Source organism: Trichosurus vulpecula, chromosome 7 (assembly GCF_011100635.1).
Source record: "Trichosurus vulpecula isolate mTriVul1 chromosome 7, mTriVul1.pri, whole genome shotgun sequence".
NCBI classification, from domain to species: Eukaryota; Metazoa; Chordata; class Mammalia; order Diprotodontia; family Phalangeridae; genus Trichosurus; species Trichosurus vulpecula.
In genome coordinates, this window is record NC_050579.1 from 198,277,464 (window position 1) to 198,290,668 (window position 13,205).

The window sequence follows — 13,205 nt, forward strand, 5'->3', positions numbered from 1 at the left end:
ATTGGCTAAAGAAAGGTAAGATTGTAGTCCAGTGACTGAGAGGGGGGAAAACTCTCAAGGTTTGCTGTGTAGCCCTTTACTTTCTTCTTGTTTGAAAGACAGAAGCAAAGGAGGAAAACAGTCTTTGTTGTGAGATGAAAGCTGAATGGACAAAATAGAATGCTCTATCATTTGAAGTGCTATCTAGGGAAAGGGTACATTGCTTTGTCACAATCTATACTCCTCAGAGTGCCATAGTAGGTCTGAGAAAGGGCACTTCTTTAGAATTGGAATTGTTTGTACTTTAATGAGCATACACTTTTTCAACACCTTGCCATGGGTAGCTGTGTGCTAAAAGAGCTTATCAGTACTTAAACAGCCCATGAGTAGCAGAGAAGTATCTCTAGCCAACATGAAAACAGTGAAGGGCTGAAAGGGATCAGAGAGCAGAGAAGTAGTTTTACTCAGAAGGTGATGTATGATAAGATTGTTTTCTCAAAATTCACATACAGTAATATCTTACAACATGTACCAAGAGAATGTCAAAATGGATACATGACCTAGAAATAAAGAGAGATTTTTACAAGAAAATTAGAACATGGAACATGTTACTTATAAGACTTATAAAAAGGTGAAGAATTTATGAATAAACAAGAGATAGGATCAAAGTTAGTTGTAAAATGGATAATTTTAATTACATTAAATTGAAAAGGTTTTATACTAATAAAATAAATGTAGCTGAGATCAGAAAGAAAGCAGAAAATGGGGGTGGGGGAGGAGAGAATTTTATAGACAGCTTTTCAGATAAAGGTCTCATACCTAAAATATATAAAGAACTTTGTCAAAATTATAAGAATATGAGTCATTCCTCAATTGATAAATGGTTAAAGGATATGAACAAAATTTCCAGAATATCACAACCTGACCTCTGGAGTCATGAGTTGCCCAGGAACATGGGTTTCACTGATAGGCATCTGCAAGGGTCTGCTCACTCTCCCCTACAGGTTCTATATGAATTGACAAGAGAGTATGACAGATATATTTTGATTATTCCTGCTTTTGCCTTTTACTGAATAAGTGCTGTGATTATTCCTGTTTCACCTTATCATTTAGAAATGGCATCACTGTGAATAATTGTTTGATATAAATTGGAAGCACTCTAGTTGGGGCTTTGGAGCTACAATTGTGGTACCTGAGCAGCCAGCTATTGCTAGGAAGGCCCTGCCCCCAGCCCCTAATTAAAACCCCAGTTTGCATAAGAAAAATGGATTTAGTTCTTATGTCCCTGGGCCCGGTGACTGCTCTAAGGAATGTTGACTAACTAACAGAGGAAAAGCCTGATCCTAACAGTCTCTTTGTTCCCTGAGTGGGTTCAGAGATGTCTCTATCTTGTGTCAACAAACCCAGATGGAGCATCCCTTGGTCTGTCTATGGCCATTAAGAATGAAAGCCTAAGCCCCAGACATTCTCTTGAATTATGTGACTTTTCCTTATCTTGATATTTTATGAGCATATACCATGTTGTGGGATGTTAATGGCAAATTGGACACAGAGATCCTGGGTTGTAATTTCAGTTGACACTTTGTCAGCTATCTGATTTGTTGTATTTACAATCTATTCCATTAAGGAAGTTCCTCTTCTTGTATCATGGTCATAAAAAGTGAAATAACACAGGCTTGCTGAGTCTGCTAAAAATAACATATGTAAATTTCAAGAGATAATTAACCACTGCACCTTGATTTTTCTGTATAAATATGACTCCTTCACCACTACTCCTGGCCATTCTAATTTGGGCTGTTTATTGCCCCGGAATGGACGCCGGCTAATAAAATTCTCCATTTAAAACTTATACTCTGTGGCATGTCTTGCTCGCTGTTGGTACTATACAGTGACAGATTCTAGGAATTTATTCTTACCATTCCCCCAACACGCACATACAATCATATGAAGGTTACCCATAGCACCTTGAGAAAGTATAGTAATAGCCATATAGGGACACTATCTTGATCTACTGAGATGGATGCAAGTGGGATGTGAACCAGCCCACCTCAGGGAGAGAAAGAACCTGGGGAGTACTCCGTTATGTGCCAATTGTGGACTACACATAGAATGGGAAGGTTATATGACATGGTTTATTCCACTTCTAAATCTATAGCTATGACCAGTTTCATGATCTGTAAAATGTAAGTAATACTTGTGCTTCTTGTCTTCCAAGTGTTGTTGTACAGAAAGTGCTGGGTAATCATTAACTAATTATACAAATTATTACTAATTTTTGCTGACAAATAGCTCTTGGTTTCTTTCACTATATAAAGGGAGACTTGAAAGAGAACAGGATTAAAAAAAAACACTGAGAATATAACCCACAGAAACAAAATTCTATGACACTTTTATTTTTGTAAATAAGATTTAGTGAATAGTGCTAGACTTGGCACCATGAGAAACTAGGTTTAATTCTTGCTTCAGATATCATACACTTAATGTCTCAGGTCCTCAATTTTCTTCATCAATAACATCAGAATAATTGTAGATATCTTCATGCTAAAATAGTGTAAAGAAAATGTTGCGTTAATGTGACCTCCTTAAGGGTACAGACTATTTTGCTTTTTCTTTGTATGCCCAGTGTTTAGCACAATGCCTGGCTTTTACCACATACTTGATTGACTGAATGTAAATTGTTTTATTTACATTCTGCATCTACTGAGGCAAACAGGAAGTGGTAGGGGATTTTTTTTCCTCATCTTTCCTTCCCTCTATCCCTTTCTTCTTTCCTTCCTTCCCTTTCCCAGTCACTGTTTTCCTCTTGCCTTCCTCTTCCCTTTTCCTTCTTCCTCCCTCTCTCCCTTTCTTCCTTCTACTTTTATTCCTTCTTTTTTCCTTTCCTTTCCTACCATTCCTTCTTCCTTCCCTCTTCCCTCTTTTCCTTCCTTCCTTCTTCTTTAAAAGGTCCTCTCTCCTTGCCCTGTCAGGACCTCCAAAATATTTTGTAAAAACTCAGGATGAAAGCAGAGAATTGAACAACTCAATCTGTTTTGGAATTAAGGAAAAATCTCTTACTCTTCCAAAGCTTTAAAAGACAGCATTTTTATTTGCAGTTTATTAACCATGTAACATCTATATACACATGAAAAAACAGTAATACATGTGTATATTCATTTGTTACAACAAGTCTTTGGTGGGAAAACAGCTGGGCCTACTTTTCTAGCTTTCTAGTTGCTTCTCTATAATTTTTAGCTCTCCATTGTTGTTCTTCATAGCTGATGATGTCACTATTTTGGAGAATCAGGTCAATATAGGCCATCATAGGGAATAATTCAGGAAGGAAAAAACAACTTGTTTTGGGATTTTTGTCTAGGAGATCTCATTAGGGAATTCAGGCCAAAATGGTCTAGCCAAGTGAGCTGAGGTTCCTACATCACTTGGTTCAGGATCCTCCAACTGCAAAAGCTCACCAAGGGCAAGCTTGGCTGCATTGGAGTGAGACTCTTTTTTATTTTGTCCCAGTCCAGTCTTATACTGAATACCATTCACCACAGCACAAAAGGCAAACTAGCCCTTAACGTTACCTGTTGTTACAATCTCCTTAAGGTCAAGTTTCATACACTAAATTTGTGCAAACTGATGGAGGGCTGACACTGGATTGATCTCTCCACATTTATACTTCATGAGTAATTTCTTGGGAATCTTCTTTGGACAGACAGTATTTGGCTAAGGCAGGCGTACTTTAACAAGCATTGTTTCTATGATTTCTGTAACTCTGGAAGCTAAATTTGACATACTGTACTCCTCTGCTGATACATATCCTAGAATAAGATCTACTGTTGTTGGAGAAGGCTGCACTGGCAAGTTCTTTTTCAACATCTGAGCAAAGCTAGGAGCCCCAGAACTCTGAAAGCTATCCTTGTTTCCAGACATTTTCTTGGGCCTTGGTGCAGCCGCCTCGGTCAGCTCTTCCATAGCCTCCTCTATTGATGAGGGTTCCATCTCTCCAACTAGGGTGGAAGGTGGATCATCAGAAGCTCTGGGATGCAAAGCTACGTCTTTCCAACAGGCTGGCATCTCCAAAAAAGACAGCATTTTTCACAAAAAAAATACTAATGGCCTGATTTTTTCTCTTTTTGCAACACAAGTACTAAAAATTAATAATCAAAAAACAATAAATTCTCCTTGTGGGGCTGTGCTAAACTCAGTAATGTATAAATTTATATTTGGAATGCATATTCCAATTAGAATTACATTATTTCTTGCTATTAATAGTTGAATACACCCTTTTTTGTATTTTCAGTTACCTTAAGAAACTACCACCAGAGTTATCTTTGTCAGCTGTCTTCCCCTTGTAGTAAAAGACTGCAGTAAAGTGCCAGCCATTCCCAGGTCTCCTCCTTGAGCCAGATTTTTATCTCCTTGTTGTGTCTTGATTCTTCCCACTCTGATAAAAATCTGCCTTGACTCCTTCACTATCTTGAGTGATTTCTCTCTTGATCTAACCATTTCAGGAATACCATTCACCACTGCACTTATTTCATTCCCATCTCAATTCATGCTCCAAATTTCTCTTCCTTGCCTCACCTTAAATATGTTGTTTTTCCCCATTAGAATAATTTTTCTTAAGGGTAGGAATTGTTCATTAATATTGGGCACATTGTCAGCATTTAATAAATGCTCTATCTTTCTATGAATTTAGGCAAGAAGCTTGCTCCAGGTTTGCGAGCGGCTAAGTCATCAATCCTCTATTTCACTGGAAGAAGAGAATGGTTCAGTAACGTTTGCACTTCTTTTTGATGTTGCTTTGGTGACTCTGTTGATGCCTCATTGGCAGGTATTATGTACCTGCACACATGATTCAGATGTTATGTTGAATTCCTTGCATGCCGTGGGACTCTGTGTAATTCATATGAGCTCACAAGGGACTTTTAACAAACATCCAAGAAGTTGGACAGTTGGAACATCTCAATTAGAAGAAATTCATTGTGTTTATTTTTCCTCAAAAGAATTAACCTGAACTCCCCATGCTGAAGTTCACAATTAATTACTTCCCTAATGACTAAGGAGAAATTTATGTGTGTGTGTGTGTGTATGTTTGTATTATATGTATGTGTATGTATGTATATATACATATATATGTATACACATACGCACATGTCTTTTGAGGGTTGGAATGGACCCGAGAGGCCATTTAGTTCAAATCACACATCAAAGAAATCTCCATTATAACATACCTAATAATTAGTCATACAGCCTCTTTGAAAACCTCCAAGGAAAAGAATGCAACATCTCTTGAGGCAGACCATTTCTCTTTTTTATAGCTCAAATTGTTAGGCAGTGTTTTTCCCCTGACATCAAGCCTAAATTTGTGTCTTTGTAACAGCCCACACATTGTTCCTTATTTTGTTGTCTGAGCTCAAACTGAACAAGACTAATCCCTCTTTCAAATAACAGACTTTCAAATACTTGAAGGCAGATATCATGTGCTGCCCCCATCTTCTCTATTCTAAGCTAAAATGCTCTGTTCTTTCAAACAATTCTCCTATGATATGGACTCAAGGTGCTTCTTCATCCTACTTGCCCTCCTCTGAACACCATCCAACTTATTCAATGCCTTTTCTAAAACTTTGAACAGAATACTCCAGATGAGACTTGACAAAGACAAAATAAAAATTGACTTGCGTTATACCACCAACACCCCTCCAATTCATTCCTGGAAACTATGCCTTTCTTTATTCATAGTGCTTCTCCTTAGTATTAATTAGTAATTAATCCATTGATAAGTACCATTAAGCATATATGCCAAGTCTTCTGGTCACCTCTGGATCACAAACCTGATAATCCTGTCTTCCCATTATTTTTTCTGAGAAAGCACAATTCTCTTAACCTTTTCACAAATGCTTCATTTTTCTAAACTCACATCATTTTATTTCCATCATGACAATGTTTTATAATGAAATGCAGCAATCTAAACTAACTATGGTACTGTTATCCATCCCAAATAAGCACTAAGTGGAATGGAATAATGATTTTGTTTGGCAACATATAGAATGTTGTATTTCTACAATGACCATATTGTGGGTTCATATTCCACTTGTTTCTTCCTGAGGAAATTCCTAATGGATGTTCATCCATTCTAATGCTGTATTAGCTTTCTCTCTTGACCTAGGGGACCACTTAACATTTATCTTTCTAATATCTAAATCAGGGGTAGGGAACCTTTACCCTTGAAACCACATGTGGCCTTGTAGGTCCTTGGGTGTGGCCTTTTGATAGAGTCCAAGTTTTATAGAACAAATCCTTTTATTAAGGGGATTTGTTCTGTGAAGTTTGGATTCAATTAAATGGCTGCACTAGGTCCACAGGTTCCCCATCCCTGATCTAAATTTGCTAGTTTCATTAAATTCCTCCAACTTATTAAACTGATACCAGGTTTTTTCTTCTTTAAAGCAAACACAATTTCCTACTTTAATGGGGTTTTTTAGGATTTAGGACAATATTTTTCACTCCATCACAAGTTGACAATAAAATAATCATCTAATACAAGATTTACTAATTTGGAATAATCCCTTGTGCAATTGTTTAATGCAAGTGAATATTCATCTTGCCCTTGTTCCCAGGATAAATTAGTACTTTCCTGAGAGAGGCCAATGCAACTAATTTCCATCTCGCCATAGAGAAAGACACTGCATCTATTAACACTAAATAACTTAGTCAATGTCGGGTCCAAGGAACAACTCTGACTTTTCTTTCTTGTTGGCTTAATTATGTTGGTAACCTACCAGTTCCTGAGAGCCAAAGTGATAGACTGTCAGTAAAAACTGGCTTTTCCCGAGATGAGGATTCTCATATGGAAACATGGTTCAAATCCCAGGTCTGACTCCCTCCAGTTCTAGATGGTGAAATCCCACCTACGCTTCTAGGTGTAACTCCAATTGCTACCTCCTTCATGCAACTTTTCCTGATCTTTCTGATGAGAATGAGCTCTCCTTTCTGTGGACTTCCATAATTCATTATTTGTACTTCTTGTGACACTTCATATTGTCTAATTTGTGTTGTGACTGGACGGCGTGTTCCCTAGGGGTAAAGAGTTACTCTATCTTATGTTCTCCACAGTGATGTTTACATGACAAGTAATCAATAGATGCTGAATTGAATTGGAAATCCTAATATGGATACTTAAAAGATTCCTTAGAAGATGCTTGTTATTAGAATCCATAGACAGAAGGCCAAACAATGAGGAGACAAAAGTACAGGCCTGGGTGTTAAAAGATAAAAATTTGAGTTTTGAGTCTGTCTTATAGTTAGTAGTTGTGTGATTATAGTCTAGCCTGAGCCTCGGTTTCCTTACAAGTAAAATGGAAATAATACTTCTTGTGCTCCCTGTCTCAGAGCATAGCTGTGGAAAAAAAGAACATAGGGTCTTTCTTTTTTTTTGGTAGCATTGACATTTTTATTATATCAGCATCCCTTAGTTATGAGCACTGAATATTCTTTGTGTGTGTGTGTGTCTTTTTTTATTTAATTTATTTAATATATTTAGTTTGCAGCATTGATTTTCACAAGAGTTTGAATTGCAAATTTTCTCCCCATTTCTACCCTCCCGCCCACTCCAAGATGGCATATATTCTGGTTGCCCCGTCCCCCAGTCAGCCCTCCCTTCTGTCACCCCACTCCCCTCCCATCCCCCTTTTCCTTCTTCTCTTGTAGGGCAAGATAAATTTCTATGCCCCATTGCCTGTGTATCTTATTTCCTAGTTGCATGCAAAAACCTTTTTTGTTTGTTTGTTTTTGAACATCTGTTTTTAAAACTTTGAGTTCCAAATTCTCTCCCCTCTTCCCTCCCTACCCACCCTCCCTAAGAAGGCAAGCAATTCAACATAGGCCACATGTGTAATATTATTTAAAACCCTTCCACAATACTCATGTTGTGAAAGATTAACTATGTTTTGCTCCTTCCTAACCTATCCCCCTTTTAGTGAATTTTCTCCCTTGACCCTGTACCTTTTTGAAAGTGTTTGTTTTTGATTACCTCCTCCCCCTATCTGCCCTCTCTTCTATTGTCCCCTCCTTTTTATCTTCTTCCTCCTTCTTTCCTATGGGGTAAGATACCCAATTGAGTGTAGTGTGTATGGTATTCCCTCCTCAGGTCAATTCCGATGAGAGCAAGATTCACTCATTCCCCCTCACCTGCCACCTCTTCCCTCCCTACAGAACCGCTTTTTCTTGCCACTTTTATGTGAGATAATTTCCCCATTCTATCCCTCCCTTTCTCCCTCCCCCTATATATTCCTCTCTTATCCCTTAATTTGATTTTATTTTTTTAGATATCATCCCTTCATATTTGACTTACCCTGTGCCCTCTGTGCTGTCCTGGGCTGGATCCCTGCTTCCCTCTGCTATTTTGTGGGTTCTGCAGTTCTAGAATTTGTTAAGAGCCATTTTTTATAGGTTTTTGGAGGGACCTGGTGGGGAGCTCAAGCAAGTCCCTGCTTTCCAGCCACCATCTTGGCTCCACCCCCATAACATAGGGTCTTTCAAAGGATGTATGTCAATATGAGCTGCTCTTAACCTGAAACATGTGCATTATTGTGTATGTAATAAGTGTGTAAATTAAATAGCAGGAATAATAAAGCGCTTCAGCTCTCTGCTTTTTTACTCTTTTTTATATACTCACCATGTTCTAATCCAATTTATACTTATTTGGGTTTTGTTGCTGGTAGCTTCTGATTCTGGGTCTAGCTTGCGATAGACTGATTCTCCACTATACATACCCTTTTTTCTGACTGGTACCCTAGTCTTCTTTTTTTCTAAAGCTCCCTCATACCTGTAATCTTCCACATTAGCAATTTTCAGGCTTGCCAATCAGCGTTTTTCTATCTGTGAAGTCAGTGGTAAGAAACTAATTAGGTGCACCTGAGAAAGATTGCCCCCTCATTAGAAAAAATCCTTAGCCATTGACTACATTTCTAAGTAGCTGTTATGTGAGAGATGACTAGGTGTGCTTGTACCAAATTGGAAACATTGGATCATAGATCCAGAGTATAGAGTGACCTCAGAATCCTCTAAGCCAAGACCTTTTACAATGGCTGCACTGCATGCCCACAATGAACATATACCTCACATTGATCTCATGGAATCCTTTTTCTTTCTTAAAATTACATTTCAAACATCCTCTCCTATATGAAGCCTTTCCCAATCCCTTCAACTTCTAATGTCCTTCTCAAACTACCTTATATTTTATTACCTCTTTTTTTCTTCACGTTTATTTTATACATTTCTTCCAAATAGGGATTGTTTCATTTTCATTCATTGTATTTGTATTTCCCAGTGCCTATGACAGTATCCATTGCTTAATATGGAGTAGGTATTTAATAAATGTTCATCAGTTGGTTGGTTGATTTATAGATGAATAAACCGAGGCCCGTTAAGTATAAGCAACTTGACAGTCACACAATAAACATCACAGGAGGAACCAGAGCCTGCCCTAATGTGGGCTCCAGGTCAGGGGAAGCACCTCTCACTAGCTCATTTATCCCTTTCCTCCTCATTCTGCACACTGAAGATCAATTCACCTGAGGCCCCTAACATCCCCCCTTCAAAGATTTATCCCACTCCTCCAGCAAACTGATGATTATCTGTATCTCTACAGTGAATGTAAACCAGATGTAAATTTTCCCCTCCTCCCTTGTTCTTCTTCCCTTGGGTGTCTCAAAGTAAATCACAAGCCTTCCCATGTGTGAGTGAAAATGTGCTAAATAAAGTCTTATTAGTTTTAGCATTTTTAGGCTACTTTCTTTTGTGGAATCTAAGCATTATCCAAAAAAAGAAGCTTCATGCTTTTGATGTGCTGTTCAGAATCTAGTGGAAGATTGATGTTGTCCATATACATTGGCCTATAATTCAATAGAAGTACTGACTAGACTGTATTTGGGAAATTATACAGGTATTTCAACATTTCAGATTAAACTCTGATTCAAAGGCCTTTTTATCATCATTAGTCTGCCAGGGATGTGATAAAGTAAATGCATGTTAGGAAAAGGCACTCATCCAGTCAAGTAACAGGAGTGAGAAATAACAGATGGTCAGGACTGAGGTGACATTGATACACTTGAAATGTGAAGGGATCCACAAGAAAGTATATAATCATCTAGAGTCATCATGGAATGAGCAGTTGAGTAGTATTGATTTGCATGGTAGGCTTCACATAGATGAAATCATAGCTCCATACAATTACAGAAGTCATATATCTGAGAGACAGTAAACTCCATGAGGGCAATGATATCCTTTTATCTCCTATAGCCCTTAACATTATGATTTGAACATAAAAAAGTCTTTAGTAAATAGACAGATTTGCTGCATTTAAATGTTTCCAAAATATATGGAAGTCTGATATTCCAATTATGTAAGACATAGCTGAGAAAAAGGAGTTTAGTTTCTTCTAATTTGTATTCCTCCATAGGATATAAGCTTCTTGAAGTCAGAGAATGTTTCATTTTTGTCTCTGTATCCCCAGTCCCTGCTCCAATTTTTGGTACATACTGGACACTGAATGAGTATTTGTTGTCAAGTTAAATCAACTAGTATTTATTAAGTAGCAACTATGGGTCAAGCACTGTGAGAAGTGTTGGTGAATTAACTTTAATTATGAATTTACTGATTTTCACATGCACTGGATGGATTAAGAAATGTAGAAAAAAATTTTCTGATCTTTCCAGATAGATCAAATGTCCTCCAGATTTAGCTCTCTGGGAGCTTCCAGACCTGAAAGAAAACAAAACAAAACAAAACAAACCCAATGAATCATGGTACTCCTTTATTGCAGAATATGTGTGAAGAACCCACAGGTATTAATCAAAACAAATATGAAATTGCTGCCATCATTTGTAAAATAAGGAAAGTTTAATCCTCCAGCATTAGCTGATAAGCCATTGGCTCCAAAATAACTGGTAAGTATTCAACATTCATCTAAGACCAATATCTATAAGGAGTCAAAATGTTTTGGCAGGGAAAAAAACTCATTATAATCAATTGTTTGAATGGGCTGGCCAATTTACTAAGAACTATTTGACATCGCATCTCAGAACCGATAATTACAGCTTCAATTGCCAAGCTCTGCAAGGACAAAAAGAGAACAATAGATTTCACAGCATAGACTTATTTCTGCCTGAAGTGACAAACAAAAGGATTTATGCTGCTGAAAAGGCTGTACCTTTTTATTTATGTTACTTTGGTAAGTAATGAATTATTTAGGAAAAGAATCACATGCAAAAACAAACACAGAGAGACACACACAAAATAAGCACTCATATCACTTTCAGGTTATTCTCACATCTATCTAGAAAGTGTTACTAGGCAATGACTGTTATGGATGTGCTATATTACTTTAATTACAGTGATTGAAAGAAAGGCATTTCGTGTTTGTGACTAAAATATGTTATTGTATACAGTTTCACAACTATCATATGGATTGCCCAAGCAGACTAAGTTGAATATTTTCATGCAAATAGAATAAATTTGTACATATGCCATGGTTAAATATAAAAAGAACTAGTCGGTGGATGAGAAAAAAATCAAGGAATAAAGCCTTTTTTTTTTCCCTAGGGAGATTTTTGAAGGTACTGCCTATTTTTCTCTATTTCAAAAATCCCTTCCTTCAAGTGATGAAAGAGCCCCACATTTTATAGAAATTTATATTCATTTACTTTTATGGATGGCTTGGTCAAATTTAAGTATTTGCCATTGAGCCATCATTCTTCACAGAGAGAATAAATTGCCCCCAGAAAAGGATGGGCAGCTCAGGCATGTAAGTAATTTGTGAACTTGGATGTCATCTGATGTCACTGGGCCTGTTTCCTCATCTGAAAAATTCAGTAACTACTGCACAGTCTTGTGAAGTAAGTACTTTTTATTTCCTAAAATACTGCAAGATCTCAGCTCCCTACATTTAAAGCCAGAAGGGACTTCAGATGTCATCTAACCTAAACCAGTTTTATAGATGAGGAACCCGATGAGAAATTAAGTAATTTACTCAACCTCACAAATAACCTAAGTGCCTGAGCTAGAACCCACTAAGATTGTGTGTCCTTGTCAGGGGCAGTTTATTTATCCCGTAGATTGTTATGGCTCAATAAATGGCAGAATATAGAAATATGAGTTGTTATCATCAACATCATTATTTTTATTTTTTTGGTTTTGGTTTTGGAGGGTGCTTGTACATGTCATTGTATGATTACTTTTTATCCATATTACATATTGTTTTACTTCATGGATCATTCATTCTATTACTGAAAGGGCTGTGAATATATATTCAAGTTACATGCTTTCCTACCAAATAGGGTCTATTTCTATAACTGGAATCCCATTTCAACAGTTGTATTTTCTCTCCAGAGTGGGGAAATTTTACAAGTGAAAAAAATGAAATATAGTGTCTCCTTATTTTTATATTCCGAGTGCCTGCCTGTGCCAGAAGAAGTTTCTACAATGTGTTTGTGCTTATTTTGAAGCTTGGAGAAAGCCTTTTAATGCACTACTGAGTGTTGTAACAGATGAAAGAGAAAAAAGAAAACTAATTAAATGGTTTAAAATTTATTCATTTTCTTTTCTTTGTTTGGTAGAGGGGAAAGAATACTAGACCTTTTGGATTATATATATTCTTAGCTGAAAGGAATCTTAAAGATAATTGCAACTAACTTACATCATTTAACAGATGAGGAAACTGAGGACGAGAGATATAAAGGGCTTTGCATAGAGTCACAACTAAGTAAGAGTATGAGACAAAATTCAAACCCAGGATTTCCTGACTCTAAGTCCAGGGCTTCATCCACTACAGCAGAGTTATTAAATATGTGGCCTGGTCTTGAATGCTGACCAGATTAAAATGTAATTAGAGAATATTTAACAAAATAAATTAAAATGCAATAAAACATAAATAATATTAATATGTGGCTTTCTAAATTAATGTGTACCTTCAGAGATCCTTAGGTACCATTTGTTGGCTCTTGTTTTTATTTGAGTTTGAGACCACTGTACTACACAATGTTATGCAGAGTAATCAACCTGGAAAGATAGCTGAAGTCACCTTTGAAATTGCCTTAAATGTCAGATAGAAGAGTTTGTCCTTTAACATAAAGATAATGAGAAGTAGTTTGGCATCCTATGAAGGACAGATTAGAGAGATCAATTTGGAGATTATTGCACTAATGAAGGCAAGAGCTTATGATGACCTGGACTAGGGATGT

General features: G+C 37.0%; 1 pseudogene; it reads right to left on the reverse strand.

The window, feature by feature from the left end:
- Positions 1–3,330: 3,330 nt before the first annotated feature.
- Positions 3,331–3,894, reverse strand: LOC118857783 (annotated as a pseudogene).
- Positions 3,895–13,205: the final 9,311 nt, after the last annotated feature.